The sequence below is a fragment of the Lissotriton vulgaris genome, chromosome 3_1 (genome assembly GCF_964263255.1).
Source record: "Lissotriton vulgaris chromosome 3_1, aLisVul1.2, whole genome shotgun sequence".
Classification (NCBI taxonomy): Eukaryota; Metazoa; Chordata; class Amphibia; order Caudata; family Salamandridae; genus Lissotriton; species Lissotriton vulgaris.
In genome coordinates, this window is record NC_141689.1 from 584,914,023 (window position 1) to 584,930,434 (window position 16,412).

Here is a 16,412-nt window from a genome sequence, read left to right on the forward strand (position 1 = left end):
TAGGGTGTTAGATATCGAGCAACAGCAACGGAATTGTCTGCAATATATTGAATGTCTATGTTAGCATTAAACATGGACAAAATGACTGGGTTGTAGTTATTTATATATGTTGACTTTTCATTTCTTTTTAAGTTGTATGTATTTTTCGAGACTTTCTTGTGATAGTATGTAGCAAAGATGATATAAAACTGTTCACTCTTCCTTTCAATATTACAGGACGTGGAAATCCAAACCGACATTTGGTGTAGAACTTGTTCTTAAATTTGTAGTTTCGGTGACAGTATTTCCCACAACGATGGCTTTGTAATCGTAAGACTTGTTGTTTTAAGTCCTTATCTTGTGTACTTTTGGGTATATTACATGTAGCATATTTTCCAATAAGAGATAGCACAGTATCATCTGACTCATTTGTAAATTTGGGAACATCTTTGATCCATATTAGCATATGTATGTGAGGAGCATATTTCGGTTGATACTCGTTTCTCCAAAAGAAATCCAAAACCTTTCCAAGAGGAGATTTTATTTTATTGGTGATAAAAGATATTATAGCTTTGTATCTATGATTGAAATACCTGTATACATTAACTGGATCCAAAGAGCACAATTCTCCAGGTGTCTTGCATTCAATATTTAGTATCTTTGGATTTGTGTCTCAAAGAAATTGAAGTAAATAATCCCAAGCGTACTCAGCACAGCTCACATACACATTTTTATAATATTGATTAGTTTTTTTGCTAGATATGTTGCCTTTTTCACTTTCCCAACATTCACTAATTCTTGCCAGATGTTCTTACTCCTTGTAGGAACACCATTAACAAGAATAACTAAAGGTTGATCTTCTACATTTTCTATACCAATTGTTTTCATTGTTTATAAAAAATCTATAGGCAAATATACAACTCTTCCCTTCAATCTTGTTTGTAAATCTGAAGGATGCAATGTTCCTGTCTTAGGCTCCATACGAACAATAGCCTGAAATGGATGCACACATTGAATAAGAATAGACTCATAGGTATTTAAATCCATCAGTTCAGAAGGAATAATTACCAACTCAAGAATATTATGCACAGCTCTAGCAGGCATTTTGTACTCATCTAATTTGTTATAACAATATTTACAAATACACTCATCAGAACCCAAATCAAAAGAATTCACTACCAACAAATAAGTTGCAAAATGCTTCAGTTCATTATTATTTTCCTTTTTACTTTTAAAATACAGATGAGCAGTCCTGGTTTCATTTTTATAATGAGTTCGTTGAAAACAAATAGAAGAATAATTTGGCATTTCAAGTGAAATCACCTTAAACTTGGTAATATCTTGCTCAAAATTTTCTACTGTATAACATTGTACATTCTCTTCCACATTTTCTTCTAATAATATCTCAGTTTCTGCACTGTCTTCCTAAGGAACCAAAGTAACTAAGCTGAATTTCATCAGAGACATTAGTTACATCTGATACAGATGCAAGGAAAAGAGTACTGTTCAAATTTTTTAACATTAGTGCTGGAATTTTTGCGTAATGCAATGTTCTGACTAATTTCCTCATTTGAGTATGATGAACCGGTAATATTCTGAATTGGTGAAAAACACTTTGCCATACTTTTTTAGAAAGACAAGCCAGAGAATGACCTTACAAACCAGTATTTTCTGTAACTCTGCAAGGGTCTTATTCTTGCAACATCTTAATCTTTTGTTTAACACTTTTCTTAATATAGTTATGTAAGAAATTGCATAAAAATCAATAGATTCTTGACTTACAGTATAAATACTACTACAATTGCAAGTGTTTACTGGAGCTTTAGGACGTCTCCCTAAAACTTCCTCAGCTAACACCTCTTTTGCATTTATAGGAACAATTTTCTCTTTCACAATAGCACAACCATTTCTAACATCATAAGCACAACCACTAGTGTCAACAGCATGTAACAAATCATTACTCTGAGGATAATTCTCATCATTAAAAAAAGGCTCTGAACTTGAACTATGTTTCCATTCACCCAAAAAAACCTCTGAAAAATTACTTCTGTTAGTTACTTTTTTCCACTTACTTTTGGCCTTAATTAAAGGGATTGGTTTATCTATTGATCGATTTGTATTGATTAGTATAACAAATAAAAAAAAATCAATTTGAAAGCCTTCTCAAGTAGATTTTCTACAGTTTTCTTTTTCTTATAAAATGCGTTTAAAAAAAATCTTCACTTTCTTAATTAAATTCGTCACAACTGTATTATAAAATTCAAGAATAATTGATAACCCTAGCAAAGAGAGGCAGCAAGTGTACAAATTTCTTACTGCCTTTGGGTGGGGGAGTTGTTACAATAAAAAAGGCTTGATGAAGGGCCTGTACTTTGAATACGAATATGAAATAGAAGAATAGTTGATAACCGTAGCCAAGAAAGGTAGCAAGTAGGTGTGTGTAGGGCCTCTACTTTGAATTAGAATAATAGTTGGCAAAGACATTCAAGAAAGGCAGCAGGTAGGTGTGTTTCTGCTAGTGGATGCAGAATAAGGTGAGAATTAAGAAATGCAGCAGATGTGCAAACTACCCATTGCTTTGTAAAGGAAGTGGGTGTTTGGTTTTCCAGTCCATTAAGCAGACTATGTGTCGGACTCCGCAGTGGGAGCCTGAGAAATGGGTATCAAATCTAAGCAAACAATGCAAGTGCACAAAGTACACACACTGTGCGGTAGAAAGGACGCAAGAAAGGATGCAAGTGTGCAAATTACTCACTGCCATTCACGGGTAGTAATTATCAAGAAGGCTGAATAAAGGGCCTGCATTTTAAATTTGAATTAATTTTAGAACAATTGATAACCCCAGCAAAGAAATGCAGCAAGTGTGCACATTTCCCACTGCCTTCAGATTGAGGTAGTAGGTACAACAAAATGGCTCGAAAAACGGTTTCGACTTTGAATCAGAATATTTATTTCAAGAATAATTTATAACCCCAGCCAAAAAAAGGCAGGAAGTGTGTACATTTCTTACTGCCTTAGGCAGGGGTAGTTGTTACAACAAAAATTTTGATAAACGGCCTGTGCTTTGAATACGAAATAGAATAGTTGATAATCATAGCCAAGAAAAGCATCAAGTAGGTGTGTGTATGTGTAGACGATGTGTTGACTGAGTGGAAGATGAATAATATAAAAAATAAGAAAGCCTGCAAGTGCACAAGTTACCCACTGCCATTCACAGGTAGTTGTTACTGAGAAGGCACAATAAAGGGCCTGCCCTTTAAATTTGTATTACAAGAATAATAATTGATAACCCCAGTCAAGAAAGGCAGCAAGTGTGCAAATTTCCCACTGCGTTTGGCCAGGATATTAGCTAGAGGAAAAAGACTCGATAAAGGGCTATGAGTTTGAATCAGAATATGAAATTCAAGAATAAGTGATAAACCCAACCAAGAAAGCAGGAAGTGTGCAAATTTCCCACTGCCTTCGGCCGGGGTAGTAGCTACAAGAAAAAGGCTCAATAAAGGGCCTGCACTTTGAATAGGAATATGAAATTGAACAATAGTTCATAACTCCTACGAAGAAACCCAGCAAGTTTGCAAATTTCCCACTGCCTTCTGGCAGTGTAGTATCTACATGAAAAATGCTTGATAAAGGGCCATGATTTTGAATCAGAATATGAAATTCAAGAATATTTGACCACCCTAGCCAAGAAAGGCAGCAAGTGTGCAAATTTCCAACTGCTTTCAGCCGAGGTAGTAGGCACAACAAAAAGGCTCCATAAAGGGCCTTGACTTTGAATCAGAATATGAAATTGAACAATAATTGATAACCCACTGTCATTCACGGGTAGTAGTTACCAAGAAGGCTCAATAAAGGGCCTGTATTTTGAATTAGAATAACAAACAGAAGATTTGATAACCATAGACCTTACTGGCTGTTTTTTAATATTGGTAGACTTTTGTTAAGCTTTTTATTATACATGAACAGCAGGAAGTGCGCAAATTACCCACTGCCATTCACGAGTAATAGTTACCAAGAAGGCCTAATAAAGGGCCTGCACTTTGAATTTATATTACAAGAAGAAGAATTGATAACCCCAGCCAAGAAATGCAGCAAGTGTGCAAATTACCCTCTGCCTTGTCAGGGAAGTGGATGTTTGGATTTCCAGTCCATTACACAGACTGTGTGTCGTATTCCGCAGTGGGAGCCTGAGAAATGGGTAAGCAAGCAATGAAAGTGCACAAAGTACACACACTATGCGGTAGAAAGGATGCAAGAAAGGACGCAAGTGTGCAAATTACCCACTACAATTCATGTGTAGTAGTTACCAAGAAGGCTCAATAAAGGGCCTGCACTTTGAATTTGAATGACTTGAAGAATAATTGATAACCCCAGCCAAAAAAGGCAGCAAGTAAGTGTGTGGATGATGTGTTCATTTAATGGAAGATTAGTAAGGTAAAAAGTTAGAAAGGGTGCAGACGCGCAAAGTGACCACTGCCTTATTAGGAAGTAGATCTTTGAATACCCAGCTCATTACACAGACTGTGCGTCACAAGAAAGGATGGGCCTGCATTTTGAATTTCAATTACTTGAAGAATAATTGATAACCTTAGCCAAGAAAGGCAGCAAGTGTGCAAATATCCCACTGCCGTCGGCTGGGGTAGTAGCTACAGCAAAAGGGCTTGATAAAGGACCATGACTTTGAATCAGAATATGAAATCGAACAATATTTGATAATCCCTGCGAAGAAAGGCAGCAAGTGTGTAAATGTCCCACTGCCTTCGGACAGGTTAGTATCTACAAGAAAAAGGCTCGATACAGGGCCTGCACTTTGGATACAGATATGAAATAGAAGAATAGTTGATAACCATAGCCAAGAAAGGCAGTAAGTAGGTGTGTGTATGTATAGATGATGTGTTGATTGAGTGGTAGATGAATAATGTAAAAAATAGGAAAGACTGCAAGTGTGCAAATTATCCACTGCCATTCACGGGTAGTAGTGATCAAGAAGGCTCAATAAAGGGCCTGTACTTTGGATTAGAATAACAAACAGAAGGGTTGATAACCATAGACTATACTGGCTCTTTTTTAAAATTGGTAGACTTTTGTTAAGCTTTTTTTTATACATAAACAGCAGTAAGTGAGCAAATTACCCACTGCCATTCACGATTAATAGTTACAAAGAAGGCTCAATAAAGGGCCTGCACTTTGAATTTGTATTACAAGAAGGATAACTGATAACCCCAGCCAAGAAAGGCAGCAAGTGTGCAAATGTCTCACTGCCTTGGGCCGGGGTAGTTGTTACAACAAAAAAGCTTCATAAATGTCTAATGACTAATGTTGAGGACAGCAATGCTCCTGTTTCCTGTTTTTTATGACGTTGATAAACTGTTTCATGTAACACAAAAGTTCATCGCAATAAATGCATAGAAATTTAAGTTTACCAAATTCAAGATCAATATGTGAGTATGGACTGTTGCTGAGGATGCTGTTGCAGCAGTTGATGTGCTTGGTGCAGCAGCAAGTGGGTTGTCCTGCAATGTCTGTGTTGCAGCTCAAGCAAATTTGTTGGTGTACAAGTTGTTTATGTGTTGCACTATATTTGCTGTGCCAAAGGAGTATTTTTTGGATTGATCACACCTTAAAAGAGTTGTTTGGCAAATTTTACAGGTTACTAATGGTTGGTGTGTTTCAGTTAGTATGTGTCTGGACTTTGCTGGAATCTTTAAGGGACACATTAGGACTTTGTACTTAGGGACATCCAATTCTATTTTATGATGAACGGTTGAATTCTACATCCGCCTTTTGGACTAGTGGGAGGGTAGCATTTTAGAGGGTTTGACAGGTTACACTACATGTGTCCATGCAGCTAAAGAAAACCTAGCATGGTTATGCATGGGCATCCTCTCACACAAAATGGATCTGACTGATGAGTTTATATATATCAGTGAGAAAAGAAAAGAAAAACAAGTACACTTGTTTTACATTAGAGATATACAGGCCTGAAAGACTATGCATGTAAATCCATTAAATCTTTTTTGTAGGTATGGAGGAAAGCAGTGAAAGAGTGTTTAGAAGCAATACTGTCCAGCATAAAAAGTGCATGATTGTTCTTTTTGTTGAGTCTAAACACACCTTTTAGATTATGACCATGGAATAGTGGTGTAACTATATCATATATTCTATTGTCAGATATCTACCTTAGTGATAGTGTAATTACCACTACTTTTTAGACTACTATTGAACAATCATGTGTAGAGGAGCGGTATTGCTTCTTGACCTTCAAAGAGGAGGAAGATTTAAATTTATATTTAAACACCTAAACAAAATAATTGCTGAATTTAAAAAAAAAATTAAGTAGGAATTTTAGAGGAAGTCTGGTCCAACTCTAAAAGGATTGTTCAAATTGTGCCAGCTGAAAGAAGTGTGTCTCAACATTAGTTTTTATGATAAATCAGACACAACACTAGATTGCAGGAGTGTGCAAATATCTAGTTAGACATCTTGCATGTGATCATATGTTACTTAAAAACATACATTTTGTACATATCTAACCAGTAAAAGGTAAGTAAGATTTACATTTGGTTTTATAAAGTCAAGGTGGAGTCACCTGCTGCATTCGAAACATTAGGCCTGTTGGGAAGATAGTGAAAAGTAACTTGTTATTAGCAATGCATTGTTTAAAGGTCAATAGCTTTTTTAAATGAAAACTTTATATGTATTTACATGGTAAACATAGTTATCTCTCATCACTTAGTGGAAACATGGTAATGACTCCATAACTTGGAAGGGTGCATAGCCAGCTATCCAACATGGTGGACGTAACTCTAAAAAGACCCTTGCAATTGCCTCAGTTATCTGAGTGAGAGTAACATACTTCCTGTATCAGACAAATGTGAACTGGAGAGTTAATGCGTTCTAAAGACTCCAAGGACTTATATCACTTAATTTTGATATTCTGCATTTACACTCATTGAGGGTACTTACCATTACCTTTTGCACGTATGTTGTTGAAGTATCTTGGTTGCAGACAACACAATACTTTTCAACGGACTCTAAATGTAAAAAAAGATGTACATTAGGACATCATAACAGCAATGCTAACAATTAAAAACTTAGTTTGCAATATATTATGCATGAGTCTAGGTGTTTTTAGATCCAGGATTAGAGACAGTTACAACTGTTGCAAACATATTCAAATGGCTTCACTACAAACAATATTGAAAATTCACAACTATAATGACAATATCTTACGATACTATGTTAAAAAGTAATGATATGTCTTTATCTATGAAATATCTTGTATGAAAAAACAAACTAAAGAAGAATCCAATGTTCAGGACAACACTAGCGTGTGAGACCTTATTTATCAATGAAATGAAGTCAAACGTGATGACTCCATTAGGTTCATTGCAATTTTCACTCCATAATTCCCCAGAAATATTACATTAGTAAACATCTGGGCTACTGGCTGCTGAGTTGGGTAGCATTCGGCAAACTGAAAACATAATAACAAATGTATATGTTGAGCAAAAGTCGAACCTGAATGTTAAAGCAATCATAGGTTTCAGAGTAGAGAATTTCAGTACACACATTGATGGGAAATTATTACTTTAAGATAAGTAACTGTAATAGGAATGAAAATATACATATATTTTGTGTTGAGAGACATATTTTCGAGAGGAAGGCATCGATTACTTGTAAAAATATATGAAAGCACATGAACTTCTAAAGAGGTACCAATATGTACATAATTGCTATTAGCTATAGTATACACAATTTACATGTAGCAGAACGTGGTGTACCTGGCACAGGAACAGGTTGTGAAGATGGAACAGGTTGTGAAGGTCGAACAGGTTGTGAAGATCGAACAGGTCCTGAAGATGGTACAGGTGCTGGCGAATTATCACTGGTTATGCTCCCTGCAAATTAAATTTGAAAAAGTAACATTTCTTAAAGAAGAAATTAGTTTAACAACCTAACTCAAACGTTTCTCAAACACAAAAAGTTCATCCAAATAACTTTCTTATATTAATGTAGTTTGAAAAATATGTTGTGTGCAGGAAGTTTAAGCGACGGATATAGAGTACAGTCTATACAAATACAGAGGTAAGGCCTGTCAAATGGATGCAGTTTGAAAACATGACAGTTTAACAAACGGCGCTCAGGCCCTACAATGATAGGCTTGTATGGCCGGGATGCCTATCACCCCCTCCCAACACAATCCCCACGGATGGGAAGACGGACGCAGTACTGAACTTTTGGAAGGCGGGAGGGAGTTACCCTCCCGGCCGTATTTATTAAAATATGAAACAAAATTAAAACATTAAAATAACAGTTTCATATCATGTACAATTTTTCATTTATACATTACGCTGCAGTCACGTTTATTGGCTAACCTTAACAAATCTCTAATACAAAGGTTCTCCTAGCCGAGTCTAAACATCCTGCAAATGCATACTTTCTAAATAAAAATTGTACATCCTAACATTACGGGCCAACGACAAGGTCGTAACCGGTGTCAGATCCGTACTACCAGAACTCCCCCCTCACGGTGTGAGGGGCGGGCGCACAGAGGACTGTACCTCTGTGCCAACTTCCAATTTCCCTTGTCTTAGCGGAGGCCCCTTATTTAACTCGACGCCATCTTAGTGGTCGTCCGAGGACTCGTGTGAGGTGTCTAGAAGGTAGCGTAGACCCCCCTCCCACCCCACACTGTTCATCACATCCGCCGTCGCGGATATCCTGGCCCCGGGAAATTCCTAGGAGGGGCATCGAGCCGTCTCCTCCCCTGGGAGGGGCCTATGACCGCCTTCCCTTCGGCGACCCCATACTTAGTGGGTGCCGCCTCCCCGTGTGAGGGGCCAATGGCCGCCTCCCCCCGGGCGCTCCCATCCATAATGGGTGGCGCCCCTCCTCTAGGGATCTTGAAATTACTGCTCACCGATCATGACCTTACCGCCACATGCCGGATAGTTGACCGGCTATCCAGACCCCCCACACTCCTACTAAAGGTCATGATTATACAAACCCCTTAACCATGCTATGAAGTCTCCTATGAGTAAGACATTCCCCTCCCAGGACAAATGAACCCAATCTTCGAGATACATGTTATCCCCCCGAATACATCCATGCGGAATACAGTGCAACTGTCCTGAATGAAACAATCTACTCAGTTTGTTATTGACTTTCTTTACTGAATGATTCAAAGCTGACATAGAGAGAGCCCCCCACCACACCTTCCTTGGAATCATGTGTGACCATGCTATTGTGCACCCCGGAATCCTCTTTGCCAACCAGCTAACAGTGGATAGAACCCGCTCGAGGAGTACTCGCCGACCGGGCGCCACCAAATCATTGCCTCCCAGATGCACTATGACTATAGACGGCGGTGACCTTGTCCGCCCTAACAGTTCCTCGACAAAACATTGAAACCGGTCAATACAGAGCCCGCCCCTTCCGTGGAAGGTCACCCTGTACCCGTATTCCCCAGCTGCGTGAATCATGTCACCTGCTTTGAATACGTCCGCGGCACGCCTCACGTATGAGTGGCCCACGACCCACACCACTCTTTCCTCAGCCGGTGGTCTTTGACCGCTGGTCCCCAGGTGTCGGGTCGACTGCACAGTCCGCCCCGCCTCGCAAGCTCGCGAAACTGTAAATCAAACAAAAGACAAGAAGCGTGAGTACATGACATTAGCTTCACAACATGTGCAACCGCACATACCTTTTATAACAGTTCGAGGACCATCGCCCCAATTGTTTCACCATTTCCACACTCTGACCCCTGGCTGTAGCTTCTGTAGCAGCCCCTATCCTGAAGGAATGGGTCCCAAAATCGCTCGGGTCCAAGCCCGCTGCCGCGATTGCCAAAGTTAACACCCGCTGAAACTGAAACCTTGTCAGTGGGGTGGCATCGGTGTGTCTCAGCAAGCTTCCCCCCCATGCTACCGCCCTTTGCGCCAGATATTCCTCAACGCACTGCACCGGGCACATGGGGGACCCTCGCATGCGCTGGACTACAATACTGTCCCCCATCGCACCCTGATCGGTTTTAGACCTGGCTATTGTGATTACCATTGAATCACCCTTGATCTGAACATGTTCACGACACAGGCCTCGCCCCACATCCTTCTTATTTCTTGCCACCAGCTCGCTCACTCGCATAGCCCCATGGAATGCTAATGCGAAAGCGGCCCGGAATAGCACTGCTTCGGACTGGGAGGAACATGTCGCGGGGAGCACCGACATCAACAGGGACAATCTTTCTAACCCAATCGGGTGCCTCTCGTCTACTCTATGACCCTCGAGGCGTTGCCATCCTCGTAGTGCCTTCTTTACCAAAAAGGACGATGTAGGGTCCTTGATGCCATAAGCCTGCGCCATGAATGCAATGGCGGCCCGGTGCCTATTGGCCGTTGCTGCTGATCGGCCTGCCTTGTGGAGTGCTACTAAAAACTTCAGTACATACTCCTCCTGTCCCCACTTATCCCCTCCTGCCGGACCCAAAAATGCACAATAGGAACGAAACGCTCCTTCGTACGCCTTCCATGTCCTGGGGGCTAAGCTGGCTCCCACGAGGTCCTGTAATCCGGGGCACCGAGTGACCAGAGAGCTTCGGGAAATGGTGCCGCTACCAGATCTGCGGAAGGTAGATAACCCCTGAAGGCCTGCATGTGGGAACGAGAGAGTGCATCAGCCGCCTGGTTCAGTACACCCGGCACATGCCTTGCCCTAAACTGAACGTTCAGTCTCATGCACAGTAGTACAATTTCCTTTAATAATCTCAAAATCAACTTGCAGCGTGCTGCCTGGTTATTTATGCATTCAACCACGGTCATGTTATCGGACCAAAATACCACTGAGCGATCACGGAAATTGTCCGGCCATGCCTTCAGGGCCACCAAAATGGGGAACAACTCAAGAAACCCAATGTTACCTGTTAGCCCACTGGTGTGCCACCACGTCGGCCATGTTTGCGCCGACCATCGATTAACAAAGATGGCGCCAAATCCTACGCTCCCTGCCGAGTCGGTCCACAAACCCAGCTCATCCGAGGATGCTGGTGGTTTGCTCCACACCACTCGACCGTTGAAATCCGCCAGAAATGCCAACCATATGCGCATATCCTGACGAACCTCTGCAGACAGTCTCGTGCGGTGGTGTCCTTCTTTGAGACCGACCATGGCTTGTGCAATAGAGCGGGAAAAGGGGCGGGCCATTGGTATCACTCTGAGGGCAAAGTTAAGCTGGCCCACCGCTTGCTGCAACTGATGGAGAGTTACCTTCTCTTTGCTAATGCACAATTCTAGCGAGGCCCTAAATTTCATTACTTTGTCCCTGGGCAAACGGAAGCATCCCTCCACTGAATCGAGCTCAATTCCAAGAAACTCGAGTGAAGTAGATGGCCCCACCGTTTTCCCCGGTGCCAATGGCACGCCGAACTGTTTCATGAGATTGCAAAATTCCAGTAAAGCCTGTGCACATTTCGTGTCACCGGCTGGCCCTAAGAACAAAAAATCATCTAGGTAGTGCATAACCTGTGTATAGCCCGTAGCTCTGGTGAATACCCATTGTAGAAAACAGCTGAATTTCTCAAAATAAGCACAAGAGATGGAGCAACCCATTGGCATACATCTATCCATGTAATAGCGTCCTTGAAACACAAAACCTAACAGACGCTGATCCTGAGGATGTACCGGGAGCAACCGAAATGCTGACTCAATATCTGATTTAGCCATCAGCGCTCCGGGCCCCAGGCGATTCAACATGGCGACGGCCTCATCAAAGGATGCGTACCGCACCGAACAGACTCCTGGATCAATCGCATCGTTTACGGAAAGACCCCTAGGAGCCGACAAGTTATGAATTAACCTAAACTCACCAGGGTCCTTCTTGGGGACTACTCCCAACTGTGAACAAATGAAATTAGGAACTGGCGGGTGCCTATATGGGCCGGCGACCCGGCCCCGGGCAACTTCCTTAGCAATCTTGCATTCTACCACCACCGGGTGCTGCTGAACGGACAGTTGATTTCTGCACAGTGAGTCCCCCCGAAAATCCCCCGCCGGGATGTGGAAACCATACGAGAAGCCGTCCCGCAACACCCCAGCGGACACATGATCAGGGTATTCGTTTAGCCAGGGGATCATTGCCATGATATCTACGGGGGTAGGTAGCGGTGCCCCTTGGCCGATATTAGACCTGTTTGGCACCTCCTCTACCCCCGGTATCCCCATTCTTGGCTCTCCACGAACTTTCAGGGTGCGAAGAATGTCCGCAACCGGCACACTCATGCCTGAACTTACATGTCCCTTGTGGCCTCGTGCACTTGCCTCTGTTAAAATTCCAGCAAACCCCTTTCCTCCCCCCATTCCCACCACCCCTGGGTTGGTGATCACCTGGGGGGCTTGTTCGAAAGGGCGGGAAGGCGCCGACCCATACTCGCCAGGCGAGGACGACTTCGTCGTGCCCAGCAGGAGCTGCTTCTGCCAAGAGACGGAGTCGAGACAGTCCCACGTCAGAGACGAATCGTGCTCCTTGGCCTTACGAAACTTACTATCATAACCCCTCCATTGATCGCCCTCATATGTTTCATAGAAATCCATTATGCGTGTCTGATAACATGCCAATTCAGTCATAATCTCTGGCCTACGTTCACCCATAATAGCAGTAAACATCCCAAAGGCCTTGGCCCAATTAGAGATCGTCTCATCCACCCTGAAGCCCGCCATTTTTGCGCGCCACACACTCGGATGCAACAAATCCTTCTGAGCCTTAACATACTCAATCTCGTGATGGTCAGTCAGGAGCGAAAACATATTTACATATTTATCAGCCCAAATCATCTCTTTCGTGGCCAGTGGAATATGCTGAACTACTTTCTCCCTCCTTGAGGGCAAAGACCCCCCATTTGCCATTGGCAATGGCTGCTTACCAGACTCCATAGCTGGTCCCGCTGATTTTCCACCGCCAGCCGCTGGTTCTTCCGAGGGAATCTGTGAGGGAACAAGAGGGAGATTCGCCTTCGCAGGATCTCGCGATTGCCGCAACTGCTTCATTAGCAACCTAGCCTCTTTGGCCGTGTCTCCGGGTGCCGCTGCACACTCGGTATTCTTTCCGAGCCATGCGGCCAACTGGGCGGCCAACTCCGGAGGCATTTCCTCCTCGCTGGTGGGCGTAACTACAACCGGAATCGGTTGGCCTGCATCCGGGATCGGTACCGGGGCCTCGACTGGACTAACTGGGCTTACCGGGGATGACTCGGGAACTGGGGACTCCCCCCCTGCTGCCCTATTCCTGGCCCTTTTACCTCTCCCTGCGGGGACTACTCCCGGCAACGCTGGTCCGATGACCTTCTTCGGTCTGCCCGTATTATTAATTGCCGCCATCTGCTTTTTCATGCTCGCCATATCTTTCATCAGCATGCGGAGCATCTGCTCCGTCCCTGCCTTCTTTCCGGCCTTCTTGCCAGGCATCGTTGTCGGATACTCGACCCTTGCTGCTTAGATGCTCAACGAGGTCCTGGATCCGGAGGTCCAAAGTCGCTGGGAGAGAAGGCTCCTGGAAGAGAAACACAAAAATTACAAGTTCTCAAAATTGCTCCCTGTTCTGTCGAGGGCTCACGTGCAACGAGAGGGTGCAGCTTCCAAGCACAGGAACAAGAGGATGCTTCTTTGGATTGTTGCTCCTTTTATTCCTCTTCGGGAGGGCGTGTACCCTCCTCTGGTACGCCTACGGGGCGTGGCCAACGGTGTAGGTGTCTAGGTCAACCCTTCTTGGGCGGGAAAAGGTGCGCCACGGCTACGCCGCTTCGGGCATACCAGCCGAGACACGCCCCCCGCCCAAAATGGTTTCCCGGGGGGATCCGGGCACCCTACCATACGTTCGGGGGGACCGAGTGGTCGCCCCTATCCAATTTTTATGTGTAGAGTTTCTTGTGTGTGTGGCATAATTACTGCTGTAGGTCCAGTAGTAGCATTTACATGAGCAGCATTGGTATGCATAGTATACATAACTATCAAGACTAACATTTTAATCATGGACAAACAATTACCATTACACCCTCAAAAGGAAGCAATTGCACTTAAAGACTGATCATGAAGTGGTGAAGTGTCCAAAACATGTATTTTGGCGAAAGCATATCATAAAAAGATGTACGATAGAGGGAAAAATGGTTTGGGAACCCTTGCCAAATAAAGAGCCAATACAACACTGTTGTATTGGCCGTCAACCGTCAAGGTTATAAATCCAACAATTATTATGAATTAAAACTATGCTATTCTGAGGAGGCAAAACTTTCGTAGGCCAACTATAGCTCAGAAAAAAACGACTATAGGTCACGTGCGGAAGCAAGAAATGTTAAGTCAGCGGAGGATTAAAAGGGAGCAAATATGATGATTAGGAGAGAGTACGTATGTTGAAACACAAAGCATGTGGCGAAGAACGAAAATGCAATATATATATATTTATGAAAGCACAATATATAAGAAAACAAGCCTGGGAAGATCATGTGAGGCAGTAATAAGTATTAAAATTCATGGGAGAAAAAAAAGCAAAACAGAGCTGGGAGGGCCTCGTGACGCAGTAATATAATAATACTAATTTGAATGCACAAATTGTAACAATACAGGCTAAAGCACAGGGCACAGTTCAAAAATACGACACAGAAATTCATGCACGCACAATTTATTTAAAAAAAGGGACTAGAACGTGCATGAATTTCTGTGACGTATTTTTGAACTGTGCCCCATGCAACCATATACGATCAATAACAGTAGAGTCCTGGGAAAGGCCACGTGAGGTAGCAATAAATATTAAAAGTCACAGGAGGATTAGGAGGGAGCAAATACGATGAAGTACAAAGCAGGTGGAGCACAAAAATAAACCAAAACAGAGCTAGGAGTGCCACATGACTCAGTAAAAAAAATAATACTAATATGAATACACTAATTGGACCAATACAGGCTAAAGCACGGGGGACAGTTCAAAAATGCTACACAGCAATTCATGCACGCACAATTTATTTAGAAAAGGCCTAGTAGGGCCCCAGACGCAGAAGGTAATATTACGATCAACCATATATGATCAATGAGAATAGAGACCTGGGAAGGCAACGTGAGGTAGCAATAAATATTAAAAGTCACAGGAGGATTATGAGGGAGCAAATACAATGAAGTACAAAGCAGGTGGAGCACAAAAACAAAACCAAAATAGAGCTGGGAGGGCCACGTAAAAAAATAATACTAATATGAATACACAAATTGGACCAATATAGGCTAAAGCACCGGGGACAGTTCAAAAATACGACACAGAAATTCATGCACGCACATTTTATTTAAAAAAGGCCTAGAACGGTCCTGTGACGCAGAAGGTAATATTACGATCAACCATATACGATCAATAAGAATACGTGACGCAGTAAAAAAATAACACTAATATGAATGCACAAATTGAACCAATACAGGCTAAAGCACGGGGCACAGTTCAAAAATACTACAGAGAAATTCATGCATGCACAATTTATTTCAAAGAGGTCTAGTAGGGCCCCGTGACGCAAAAGGTAATATTACGATCAACCATATACGATCAATAGGAATAGAGGCCTGGGAAGGCCACGTGGGGTAGCAATAAATATTAAAAGTCACGGGAGGATTAGGAGGGAGGATATACGATGAAGTACAAAGCACGTGGAACACAAAATTAAAGCAAGACAGAGCTAGGAGGGCCACATGACGAAGTAAAAAAAATTATACTAATATGAATACACAAATTGGAATAATACAGGCTAAAGCATGGGGCACAGTTCAAAAATACGTCACAGAAGTTCATGCACGTACAATTTATTTAGAAAAGGCCTAGGAGAGCTCCAAGACGCAGAAGGAAATATTATGATCAATTATATATGATGAATAATAATAGAGTCCTGGGAAGACCACGTAAGGCAGTAATAAATATTAAAAGTGACAGGAGGATTAGGAGGGAGCAAATACAATAAAATACAAAGTATGTGTCGCATAAAAATAAAGCAAACCAGAGCTTGGAGGGCCACGTGACACAGAAAAAATAAATTCTATGATGCAGGTACAATTTACAGCGGAGGCTGATGTTGTGACGGCAGTGTAGAGAGCATCTATATACACATCTACTCATTCACCAACACTTCTATATAGTCACTCATACATATACTCACTCATCATATGTAGTGATACACCTATACATCCTGTTACACACTGACAGTCATCCAAAAGTTACTCACACATGCAAATAAAGTATTGAGCATCCATTTATTTGCATATACAACTTTACACACACACCACCTTACTTCATACTTACACATACTTCCTCTCTTAAACAATCACTTATAGAAACACATACTTATTTAAACAGGAACTCTTACAATCCCTCACTCTCACATATACTGACTTATATACATCAATACTCACATATACTAG